At 43.0% G+C, this 13,834-nt stretch overlaps 1 long non-coding RNA gene across 1 annotated transcript; it reads left to right on the plus strand.

The window, feature by feature from the left end:
• Nucleotides 1-280: 280 nt before the first annotated feature.
• Nucleotides 281-7,896, plus strand: LOC144464142 (uncharacterized). The gene is made up of 2 exons (XR_013491939.1): nt 281-678; nt 5,076-7,896. It is a non-coding gene; the product is annotated as an uncharacterized LOC144464142 (long non-coding RNA).
• The last annotated feature ends 5,938 nt before the right edge of the window (nt 7,897-13,834 follow it).

Raw genomic sequence — 13,834 nt, forward strand, 5'->3', positions numbered from 1 at the left:
GTGTGTGTTAGGAGAATCTTTGGGAGGGTGGGGGGCCTGAGAAGGTAAACTCCTACTCATCCTTGTCACACACAAACACAGGCACACATACACACATGCAGGCCCCTAAAGGAAGCTCCAGGGAGGCACAACGACGCCTTTGTGCGGGGCAGATTTCCCATGTCTCCTTGCTCCAGCACACAGATAGATCATCTCAGTATAGCCTGCTGTATGAAGGGCAAGTGCATGCACGCCGTGCAGAGAGAGAGGGAAAAAAAAAAGAGGGAGGGAGAGAGTCAAAGAGTGGGGAAGAAGTTATAACCCAAACCACTTCTTTCCTTTCTCTTTTCACACTTTCCCCTTGTCTCATGTCTCCCATGTCTTTCCCTCTCTCTCTCCCTCCATACACTCCCCCTTTCCTCTCCCTCTCTCCACAGAGGAATCCAGTCTCTCCGTTGGGATTGGAGCTCTTTGAAGGTGATCCAGAACTGTACTGCTCGCTGCCTCTGCTCTCCTCCCTCTCCTCCCCTACCTCCACTCTCCCCCTCTACCCTCCACCCTCCGCTCCCACCCCTCAGCCCTCAGGGGGCCTGGATCCCGCTCAACCGAGAGCAGCCGTGCTCCAAATCCAGGCCTGGGCTTAGCACTCCTGCCGCAGGCCTCGCTGGATGTCCCACTGCACCACAGAGAGACAGAGAGGTGGGAGGCCTGGGAAGAGAGAAGCAAGGGGGGAAATGACAGAGGAAGAAACAAGGGAGGTGTGGGGTGAGAAGTGTGTTTGGTCACATTCACATTTGGCATCTGGGAGATTCGGAGGGAGATGCTGTAAACTCCACCGAGCGAAACTTTCTCCTAAACCCATCTCTCCCCTTTCCCCTCTCTCCTTCACATAACTGTTTATTTTCCCTTTCATTTCATCCTCACACTCCCTCCCTTTTTCCATCTCACTTCCCCTCTCTTCCCTTCCCCTCTTCCCTCCATCCCAAGGGCAAGCTCCTCGCAGACTTGTCAGACTGGTTTCTTTGGCACACCTCGAACACACAAACACACACTCGGATGCCAACATACACTCAGACACATACCCCTTCACTTTAAAAAGAGGGTCCTTCACTCAATGCCTCAGAGTCGAGCAGGAAAAGACAGAGAATGACAAACAGACAGACGAGGGAGAAAGAAAAAAGAGAAAAGCGCAGATAAAGGGGAGTGAACTGGAGAGATGTGCATTCCTTTGGCTTGCCTGGCTCGGGAGCACAGGAGACGTGTTGCTGGCTGTTCGGTTTATTATCCCCAAGCCATATGGGTTGGCAAGCTTTTGGGGCGTGGTGGGATACATTTGTGTGTGTGTGTTTGTGTGTCAGGGTAAGGCAGAGAGTGCGATTATACTTACATTATGTCTTTTATCACCTACAGTACGCAGTACTCTGTGTGTGTGTGTGTTCCAGGCCACAATAACCTGAGAAACCACACTTCCAGATTACGGCTTTCAATAAAAGATAAAGAGCTTCCAGGACCTCTTAGCCTACATACCAGTTCATACCACACATTCATACACAGGCACACACAGGCAAATTTACACAAGCTGGTAATTTCAGCTATTTGTGACATAAATGGTTTAATTGCAACTTAATGGTAATCACATGATGGATGGTACCGTTCAGTTTGGATAGTGCTCCATTTAATATTTGAAGATAATTTAGGTTTATTGCAGCTTGGGTGTAATTTTAATAGCAGGGCGGTCATCTTTTATATCGGTTATGGTAACACTGGACTGGCAAAAGTAACTTCTGAGTTGCTGGGATGCGGCAACATAGCCACAACAAAGTCCAATGGAAAAAAACACAAATGGCCAACAATAAAACAAGACGCTGGAAGTTTAGCCAGACTAGCTAAACCACCTCATGTGCAGGTAAAACCCAAAGCGAGTGCACCTGAAAAATATGCAATGCTCCCTTTATAAGTGTGCACAGCTACAGTAACATAGTATATAATCATTGGTCAAAGTTAAAGTTTGTCTGTAAACAGTGATGGATGCTCACAATAGACAGTTTGGGAAAATCGTTTACTGTCCACCTTTATTTTCTTCTTCCAACTAGCAAACCATAGAGATTTATTTAAAAACTGTTGTTTGTTCCCTAACCCTGTCTTCTACAAATTACATTTATATACAGCTAATTTGCAACAGCAAGATCATTCTGAAGGATACATAATGCACATTGGATTATGCTTTCTATTCAAGGGAAACTTTGGTATTTTTCAACCTGGAACTTATTCTCTCATGTTTTTGTGTCTAAAGCCTCATTTCCACCAAACACTTTCGGTATGGTACCTTTGGAACCAAGACTACCCCTCAGACATAGTACCTAGACCCTAGCGTTTCTACCACAGACAGTACCCTTAAATGTGGGCGGGTTGTTGTCACTCTCTCTCCATGGAATATTTAAAAATAGCGTGTTTGTGCATTTAATCCTTCTCAGGTAAGCTCAGGGGTTTAGTGTTGCTGGAGCTCACAGGAACGACGCTTCACCATGCTTTTTTTTTCCCTCCGAGTGAGGATTAGAATATATGCAGTTCACATAACCGTCGTCAACTCAGACAATGTGAATCAAGTAACATTACAAGTTAACGTTCCACCTTAAAAGTTGCCGGCAGTCGGCCCAGTGAATTGAGTTATTCTTTACTCAGACTCCAGCTTCTGCGAGAGGCAGCAAAACATCCTTTCATTTTATACTTACAGTAATAAAACTCTCCACAGTATGAACAGTGGTTACATGAGCCTCAAACCAGCCACAACTCAGCCCTGAGCAGAGTGACCGTCTGCTAGTGACCAATCAGACTGCAGTGTTCACAGCTCCACCTTTTAGTACCAGATCTGTGTGCTAGGTACCCCAACAGAGGGGGGACCAAAAATTGGGACGGTACAGAGCAATGCCATTGGTACCATCCACAACTTTTCACAGTGCAAATGGAAAAAAAGCGTACCGAACTGAACTGTACCATACTGCTCCGTGGAAATGGGGCTTTAGTCACTAATGGAGACAACAATTTTTGAAACTGGTCCAGTATTAAAAGAGCGCTACAAATGACAGCTGGGAAACAGGCTGCAATATAATCCTATTGCACCACCAATGTACGTCTACTAAAAGCATTTGCCACTGACAGGCTCAGATTGTTATTACAAGTGTCTGACAACTTTGTGGAAAGGATCCTACAGATAACAAGAACATTTTTTTTACATTTTATTTTATCCAGTCTGTTTGACATTGTGTCTAACCAAATCTCGCTCAAGAAGAAGTGTTGCAGCAAGACATGAAAAAACAGATGGGATCAAATGAATGGTAAAGAAAAACATTTTATTTTTCTGTAGGGTCCTTTCCATAATGTTGTCAGGCACTTATATAACAATCTGAGCCTGTCAGTGGCAAAACCAAGCACTTTTGCCATTTCAGTGTATTGCTCACTGAACCCTTTTCAAAAATTGTTGCTCCCATTTTGTCACTGACAACAGATGATTGCTCATAATGGCTTCAGCATTATTAAACTTGTATGGTTATGTTGAGGCACTGGCAGTACTTGGTTAAAGTAGAGAAACAATTGCAGTCTGGTTTGATGCAATAAGACACAACGTGCTTATTAACATTTAACCAAAACCATGATATTTCCTCAACCTTAACCAAAGTGCTTTGTTGCCTAAACCTAACCACAGACAGGGGTCTGGATGCAAACTCTAGCGTCAAACGATTGTGCTTTACACCCAGATCACCTCCCTGTGACTCATAAATGTTGCGCTCCTTTCACTCAGGACTGAGTACAACTCAGGCAGCAATTACAGTTTTCATTGCAACTTCATTGGGAAAATTGTAGTAAAAATATTAACTGCCAGACAGGAAATCAACTATTAACATGGTGACTACATTGCTATTAATCCCACTGGGAATGATGGGCTGAAGCTACAAAAATAAGACTCCAGTTGTTATTCGTTCAATCTAATCAGCAGCTCCATAAGCACTTTCTTTATTTTCTGCATTCCTCAGTTATTTCCTCTGTCCACTGAAATTCTTCTGACTCTGTTACTTTCATCTTAATCACCTCTTTCTGGCTTCTCCCCGCTCTGCCCCTGCAACGTCACAAGGGTCAGCAGCGGTGTGTTACGCTCTGAGTGGGACTGCTGCTGAAGGTGTGTGCCTTTTTGTGCGTATGTGTATGTGTGGAAGGAGCAAGCTATCTATAGCCTGTGTATCCCTGGGGATTTGAGTCTTAAACTCCATATTCATGACACATCACTGTGGGGATTAGAAGGGCATCATCAGATAGAGGGGCTTACGTCAGCGGGCGTGCACACACACACACACACATACACACACACAGAAAATAACACAGACACACACTCTCAGCAGCAGTCTCACCCTGGAAAGCACGGCATATACACTTTTCCAGGAAGTTCTTCATTTCTACCGTTATTATATGCATGTAATAAAGCGATGAAAGGATAGAGGACGCGTCTTTATGTTTACCACTGGTATGTTATGGCAGAGCAGCAGCTTTGTATCACTAACCGGAATAGTTCAGTGTTAATTTGAGCAATGATTATTTGCCTGTTTGAAATTAACAGCCCCCAGCGTTCGTCTAGCACCGCCAATTCAAACACTTTGAGTTGGGCTGGGGAGTGTAAATTGTTGAGATGAGAACAAACCGAAATGTGCGAGGTGGAGGGGGGGATGCGCAGGGGGTTGATTAAGGCCAAACCACGTGGAAGCTGATCTGCAGGGGAGGTGGAGAGGGAGGGGGTGTTAGTGCAGGCAGCGTGGATCTGTGTTGTGATTGTTTGTGCGTTCGGCTGTGTGTGCATCCATGTGTGTGTGTTCTTATCTCCTCTGGTCCACAGCAGCAGGAGCATCAGAGGAAGCACAGCCTTTCCTTCCTGTGCCTTTCACACTGTCACAACACACACGAGCCATAAAACTCTGTGGCTAACATATAGAGAGAGAGAAAGAAGAGGGGGGGGTTGCTTGTGAGTGCAGAACATGTGTGTGTGATTTGTGGCATACGGCACATACCATTTAATTGACACACACATCTCTGTCTTCTGTTTGGCGCAGAGTTGTTTTCTACTGGGGGAGAAACAGGGAGCAATTGAGGGCGAGGTTCGAGAAACAGCTGAGGTGAGTGGGGAGGAAAAGTGGCCGAGCAGCAGTAGAGGGTACTGGGACAGTGGATGTTTGGTATGGGCTGGTGCCCTCCACGGGGAAGCTGAGGAAGGACACTTCTCTACCCTACATTCTGCACCTGGCGCTGGGATCTGGCAGGCAGCCATTCCCCCCACTTCCCCGATTCACCCTGTGCCATCCATCCACTGCTTCAACTGCACCTCAGCCTCCCTCGGTTGTCCCAGTTATCAGCAGCGCTGTCATTCACAGACTGGGTTCCCACAGTCAAGCTGGAGAGGCTCTCTGAAAGATATAATAATTGAGACATGTCGTTAGTGAGTAATTGTCAAATTCTGGTGTGAAATTCATAAAAATGTGTTTGTGTAAATATTCATTTTATGGAAATTATCCTCTCATTCAGTTTGATCCTGTCACTGTTGATCTCTGTCTACATGACAAAGGCAGCGTCATCAAGGAGAAGAAGAAGAAGGAGGAGGAGGAGGAGGAGGCTGCCTTTCAATTACCAGGTGATAAAAGTTGACACAAAGAGGAAAGAGCAGAAAACTTCTTTGTAAAATGTGAGAATGATGTGGATTTTATATGAATTCAAACTGTCCAGTGTGAACTTTTGAGGATTTGAAGCAGCCTTTACAAATTTTACTCAGCTTCATTGAGCACAGTGTAGCAGAGACAGTCTACACTCCTTTAAATAAAGACTCAAAATGAAAGAAATACACCAACATTAACCTTCAAGATAAAAAAAACTGTCACCTCTGCTTGCGATCTTTACGAACCAGTTCCTTGTTCCTGTTAATGGCAGATGATACTTACATCAGCTCCATTATTAGTCGACATATCACAGGCACATGACTTATTTATTCTCGCGCCACATTCACACTGGACACAGAAGCGCCCCGATTTGTTAATTGTTGCGCAATTGCCCATCAGCAGTCGCCTGGGCATTCACACCAGAATTGCATTTCTCTGCTCCGGTCAGTGAGAGATTCTGTTCCTCTGCTCTGTCCTAAACAGATGTAGAGACCTGTTTCTGTCTGCTAGTGTGTTTGTGATTGTGTGTGTGGGTGTGTGTGGCTCTGCTCGTCTCTCTCGATCTCTGTTTATACACAACTTACAAATATGTAGATTATAACATTTATCGTAATCAGATAATTTATATAATATCTAATATAGCCTTTATATCGTTTACATTTTCAGTGTGTTTTCCTGCCAGGTTCGCTCGTAGCTCACGAAAAAATAAACCAGACGCCGAAACTATCGCTTCAAATAGCAAGCTGGCTTGGGCACTTGGCGTAGTAGCTTAACATAGGGACCGAAAACAAGCAGGCAGCGCTCCACAGAAATTCGGCGCACTTCACAGCGCTCCGTGTCCAGTGTGATCCTGGTGTGACAGACTTCACATCCACTAGTCCTGCATGTACATATACAAATGCTATACAAAAAAACTTGGATGTGTCAGTCACCATTCTCAGCTTGACATTCATCAGATGGAAAGTCTCAAAACTATAAAAAGGTAGCTGCTGGCTACTGTGTCATTACTATTTCAGCATTAGTTCGTCATGCACATTAGATCCAAGACAAGTGGTGCTGGATTTATTTGTTTAGGGTAATGACATCATGAAATATGATGACTAAGATTCGAAGCTTCATTCTAAAACCTCTAAAGAAACTTCAAATGTAAAAACAAATATATATAAAACGGTCTGTACAGAAAAATCACAATATACTTGTATAACAAATCCAAACACACAGTACTGTATATCAAACTGTAGGAAATGGGAAATAAATGTGTACACAGGTGCTGTTGTGCCTCAGACACACACATGTGCGCACGCACATACATACACACTCTCTTTCCATAGAGTACTGAGGTGGGAACGGTGCCAAACCAACACTTCATTTCAATTTCAAATCCGAGGCCTGACTTTGACCTTTCAACAAAAACTAGTTATAGACTCTCTCTCAGCACCTCTCCCTCTCTCCACACCTGTTACGCTGCTTGTCAACACACACACACACACACACACACACGTCTTTATCTTGCCTAAGATTTCAATCTGATTTTTTTTTTCCTCTTATGTTCTTTTTCATTTCTGCATTTGCGTACACCCTCATACCTCATCCTCTGACAACTTCCTACATCTCATCATGAGTAACTGTAAGTGACTTGTACAGCTCATCCTTGGGTACTTCCTGTTTCCTGTGGCCTCTGAGCGGCACTTCCTGTCTCTGTGAGGTTCTATGGAATGCCACCTTTCATCATTATGGGACATTGACACATCTGCCGCGGAGAAATGCGAGAGCGGTTCTCTCTGTTGTTAAACTGTCAACGCTGATTGTGTGAAAAAGAGAAAAAAATATGGAGGTAGGAGGGAAAGTGAGAAAAGTGAGAAAAAAGGGTGTGGACAGAGAGATAAGTCTGCAACCAGTAAAGACACGTTTCATTAATATTTGCATACTAGAGCTTTTCAACATGCCAAAGATCCCTATAGCACTGTATAGTTATAGATATGAGCACTCATAATGCTTTATAACAATACACATAACACATAAAGCATTTTATAAGGACTTATAATGCCACAGATAAGGCAGAAATTGTAAAAGTATAATATCTATATTATCAATATTGTATCTCAAAGTCTGGACTGAATGGGCAAGTCAATACGGACCCACCCGATACCTCCTGTCATGAATATAATTTGATGTTAAGTGAAATGTTTTCTATTGTGAAATAAACATTCTCTTGATCAATAAATTATTAGTGACGTGAAATATTTAGTGCAGCTGCAGATCATTCACAGTGATATTATCCCCAGATGAATGTGGTTTTAATGTGGCTTAATTCCCTATTGTTGACACTGTTGTCAAGGCGACCTTAAATGCCAGAGATTGTTGTGTTGTTGCTGCTGAGTTCACACGTTAACATTCCAGCGGAGATTCTGATATCAGCTCTTAATTAACCTGCACTATTTTCCACAATTAATGTAATTGTAGCTGTAAGAATAAATCTAAATTCTCTGAGTTGTATATGCCTCCATATTGTGCTGGCCCAATCATAGAATTACAACAAGAAGTAGCCTACCGATCGGCAGAGTAGGGCGATCTTTGCAGAATAGTCCATTATTAAAAGTTATAAGTGAGTTGATTGAATGTTGTTTCAGCAATCCTTCTGGACTTCTGACCCTGAATAAAAATCAGATGTGGACCTTTGAGTAATAAGTTTCACAACATGTGAGTAAGACTTTGGGGAAATATGACATCAGCAAAATGTGAAGGTCATCCATTCAGTTGATCAAAAACCTGTGTCTAATTGGAGTCAACTCAATTTCTGTTATGAATCGTTAAATAAATTAATTTCACAATGTTTTTGGTTGTTCCTGTTTAGATTTAATGACTTTTTTTCACTTTACTTAAATCACACATAGACCACCTTGTAACAGAGTGCCCCAGTAGTGAGTCCTACAACCCAGAAATGAGTTAGCATTTTACCACTCCTGGTTCCCTAGTTCTCGAAGTCAGTGGGTTTTTTGAATGGGTTTTGGTTAGATGAATTAAGGTCTTTCACGTTTTGTTCTATGACATAAAATACATCAGTAAAGACTCCACTCGTGAATTTTGAAGCTTTTATGTGTCTTAAGAAAGGCGGTTGCTAAAAAGTGGCTATATGAGACTACAGAATGTCATCATGCTGAACATGGCTTTACAGTTTTGCTGTGGGGGCGATGTTAAGACATGCGACTGTAGTGTAGTTCATTTATAGCAGGGGTGTCATACTCACTTTAGTTCATGGGCCACATACAGACCAATTTGATCTCAGATGGGCCCGACCGATAAAACCACCACACAATAACCCATAAGTACCATCAGCTCCAGTATTTTCCCTTTTTTTGTGTAATGAATTACAAGTACTTTCTGTAGATGTTCATCCCTTTACAAAACAGATGGACAGCCTGAGGTGTCTTAAGAAAAGTAAGTGTAACATAAACAGTATGTCTCCTTTATTCCACATTCAGTCAGTCTACTTCTCACTGTCATTACAGATTCTTTTGAATTGAAGCTGCTGACTGTTCAATATCTTTAAATGTTCAGCTCAGCTCCCTCTTCACCACGACGGTCCGACCCAGCACTGGCATCACTGCAGAAGCCACACCAAAGACGCTTGCTTGCGGCAAATGCATTTAGGCTTCAAAAACCATATAAGTGGTGAACAATATCTTGCTGAACAATATGTGTAAGTATCATAAACATTTGTTTGCCACAGAGCTTATCTCCTGCAATAATCTAAAATCCAATAAAAGCGTCCAATAGGCTTTTTGATGAGGGAACCAGGGCAACGCTAACTTCCCTATCGGCCTACAGAAAAAAACGTCGTCCCTGCAGCACTCTGTGTATTATGTCTGTCTCTACCTCGGGAATGATCACTCAGACTAACTTATAATCCCATTGTGATGCATTCTAACAGTCATTTTAATGTACTACAACTATGAGAATTATAATACACTATGATGAAAAAAGTGTGTGATCAGCAAATATTAAGTATTATGATGCTTGACCCCACAATTATACAGTGCTATAAGCAAATTACAATGCATTATCATTATACAAGGAATCTACAGGTATCACTCAGACACTTAGATTTAAAGCTTTTGAAGACCTATTTTTTAAAACAAATTTAAGACTGATTTTTGGACAAATCATCTTTTTCCTATTCAAGCATTGCAAAGGTAGGTTTTCTGAAGGAATATGGTCATTAAAGTGAGTTGGTGTAATCTATATTCTGCCAGCAGGTAAGTGCAAGTATAAATTATTAGGCTGAATGTTAGGTGTACAGACTTGGGACATCAGAAGTGTGGACCTTCACACAGAAGCGCTTGAATCATTTTGACAAAAAGAAATTAAAATCTATTTAATGACTCTTAAGGTCTAATATTTATACAATTGAATTTAGGACATTCCAAGACTTTTTAAGGAGCCCCCAGACACCCTGCTGTGTTTATAAATGCATCATAGACGTGGGCATCTAAGAAGTGTTACCAAACTTTGTTTATTTCAGGATGTGATAGTGACATAACCAGTGACGTAAGACCATCAGTAGTATCACACAATGAGATTTACAATCACTTCTCACTTCACTTTCCGATCACCAAATGGCAGTTACACAACGCCAGTGATGGGGAGGGAGTGTGTTGCTCTAAGCCAGAGGAAGGGCGTGTGAGAGTGTAAAATAACACCAAAAACTACACCAAAGGAAGAGATGGAGAGAAAAAAGGAGTGGGAGGAAAGTGGGAGACGGAGAAGGGGAACCCAGGCGGGTGTTCCAGAAACCTGTCAAGGTATTTCCTTCTGAAAACACAAGATTTGTGGGATTGAACAGAGAGAGAGGCGTGCCGACACACACGCATACACAAAATCCGACATATCGCGCTAAAAATACACATCAGCAGTCAACAGTACAACTTTGATTTAACACATTCTTTGATTGGGTAGGTCTCAGGCCAACTCCCATTTTCCTGTGCAGCCTTACTGCCGCACACAGCTGTGAGTAACACACATACACACATAGTCACACACACTAAGTTAATGAGCCATCCAATACCCCCACAAGCTCCAGACTTTGTAAGCTTCCTCGCCAGTGTCCAAGTCCCCTGGTATCTCATGCCTGTAACACCCCCCACTCCAGATACACTCAGTCATGCAGGCACACACACACACACACACACACACACACTTTTCCTTCATTTGGTAAACGTCTCCTCACTCCTACTTCCACCACGCATATGCCTGCATGGTCTCACATAAATATGTACACACCTACGCACACACAGACACATGGGGTCCCACTGCTTTCCTTCTACGCCAGCTGTAGTCCACCCGATGTGTTTACATAGCCTGCTGAACCAAGACTGAGAGAGAGAGACAGAGAGAGACAGAGAGACTATTGGATGGATGGACCAGTGCTGTTTGTCTGAAGGGGCTTTCCTGTTCTCAGAGGAAATGGTAAACGAGGGGGAAACCAGGAGCAGGAGCGGGTAAAGCACGATGAAAATAAACCAGACGACAAACCAAACTGTAGGAGGATGACACCAGGAGAGAGAACGCCAGGCACGAGGAGAAGGAGACAGCAGCAATGGTTTGAGCAAAGAAAAGGTCACGGATGCTCGTGGAAACATCTGTCCCGCTGTTCAGATAAGCCTCAAGACAGCGAGCACAGGGCTGAAAATCCCAATCTCCTCTTTCACACACTCCCTGCTGCAGGTTAGATCACAGATTAGGCCGTGATGCAAACCTGCAGGGTATTATAACATCGATGTAGCATTCTGCCTCCTGTGGTTGTTGACTCACAGGCTGAAGCTTTAGTGTGGACTGCGGTCCCTTCGTGGCAAATGTCTCGACCTTTCCCACCATTATTTTTTTTAATCAAATCAACACTCGGCTGTGAATGGATGTAAATGATTTACCTACAGTGTTTGTGTGTTTTCCTCTTGCACTGCGATGTTGTGTTGCCACTGTGGTGAGCATGGGTGGGCCTGTGGTGTGTAGTCTGGGCTATCTGGTCATGGATGGGGTTAACACTGTGTCTGTCCTGGCTGGCTGTCTAGACCTGATGAGTAAACAACCATGAATCACTAAATATTGATTTAAAGCTGCTAATTACTCCTCCGTATCCCCAGGTAAGGACGGCAGGAGTAAAAAAACAAGGAGCTCTCTGATGTTTTCATGCCCTCTTGTTCTCCCTCAGTCTTTGATTACGCCAACAGCTTTCCTCTCCTCCACCCTTCTTTCCTATAATGCAGCATCTTTTAAGGGCTACGCTCCAATGCGTAGCTCTCACTGAATAATTGACAATGGTTCAAACATCTTGTAGTGTTTATGTACAGGCTGTGCATTTACCCATCCTGCATAACACTTAAATGAAGGCCTTATGACGAAACCTGTTCCAGTAAGTCAGCTATTTTTCACATTTCATTCTAGTGGTAAATTTACACTCTTTACACTCTGACACCTGCACCAGTGTCCTGCAACAGAGCACAGCCATCTGGTAAAATTATTTGTATATATTTGATTCATGGGTACAGGTAAAAGTGATTCAGAGAAGGGGGTATACAACAGAAACAGGAAAAAATACTTCAATATAATTTTAGTGATTCAAGCAGTCTACAACTTTAAGTTTTAAAACAGTAATAACTGTGTGTTTAAAGGAACAGTTAAACACTTTGGGTAATGAGCTCATTTTACTATTTTACTTTCATCCTTCCTCTGAACGCTGAGTGTCTTTTTATTTGAAACATCCACTCCAGAAACTAACTATGATTTGTCGTACTTCTGGCTTTTGCTTGGTTGCCACTTCCTTCTAATCTTTATTTCAAGCTGTTGACAATCATACTTCATCAGAACAAAACATCAAAATCATGCCAGACCAACTATTTCAGTATGAAAACTGTAATAAATGTTTAAAGGAATAGTTTAACACCTCGGGTAATAAGCTCATTCGCTCTCTTGCGGAGAGTTAAATAAAGTATGGATTTAAGTTATGTGCTGGGACTAGTTCTTGTCTGGGCCAGTGAATTTAAGGAGTGTTGTCATTGTGAGGTTGCCAGATAACTAGGTGAGGTTCCACTGAGTAACTGCGCCCACCCAAACAATTGTTCCAACCCATAGCAATGTTTTACACTTCAGATTTTGTACAGATGAAACATGAGAGATGTAAAATGTGAGTTGGCGAGCTTCAGAGGTGCTGTTTGACAGATTTTTTTTTTTAACCTGTACACAAAGCCGGACTATCTGTTTCCCTCTTGTTATCAGTCTTCATGCTATGCTAAGCTAATCGCCTGCTAGCTTCATATTTAGCGTACAAATATGAGATTCTCATCTCGCTTTGAAAGCATGTTTCTCACACTATCTTGTCATGTGCAATTAAACATCTGGCCAGATTGGTTACGACTTCTTTGGTTGTTGGCTGAGCTCAAGTCACAGATTCAACACCTAAAACTGAGGGGTGAATTCACGAAGGATGGCCACTGCCACTGATAGCACCATGAATCGCTCATCACTTGCAACTGCTATCTTCCTATCTCAAGGTCTGATTCACAAAAGGTGCTTTGAGAGAACACCGTCTTTGAGAGGATACCGTCTATTGTGAATTCACCCATGAGACAAATAATCCTACTTTCCATCTACTCTTCTGACCACATCTGTCAAGGGCAAGGACTCAGCCCAGCTGATGGTGGAGGCTGTTTCTGTTCCTCCCGTTTGTGGAGGTTTAGAGGCTGCGAAAGCCGTGAGATCCTTTTGTGAATTCAACGACGAGAGTGTGGTGATAGTATAGTCATGTGTATATTCTAATGTGGGTCACAGGTCCTACATTACAGTACGGGTTGGACCTGAGTAAGTCTCCTATGTACCTCCACTCCCTGCTATGTGTAGTCATTTCCTTTGTGGTGTTGAAGTGAGGGAGCCGGAGGAAAAGAGCTGTCCACCTCTTACTGGAAGGCACACCTTCTCCCTCCTCCTCTCTCCCCCTGTCATACAGTACGACGTCCTCCCTCCTCCAGCTGCCCCTGCTACATTCTTTCATCTGTAACACTTCCATAATATTTTTTTCCTATATAATATTCTGCTCTCTTTCTGTCTGCACCCCCCCCCTCGTCCGCCCTTTCTGTTCTCTGTATGTATAGCAGAGTGAAGGGCCTCTC

Source organism: Epinephelus lanceolatus, chromosome 8, assembly GCF_041903045.1.
Source record: "Epinephelus lanceolatus isolate andai-2023 chromosome 8, ASM4190304v1, whole genome shotgun sequence".
NCBI classification, from domain to species: domain Eukaryota; kingdom Metazoa; phylum Chordata; class Actinopteri; order Perciformes; family Serranidae; genus Epinephelus; species Epinephelus lanceolatus.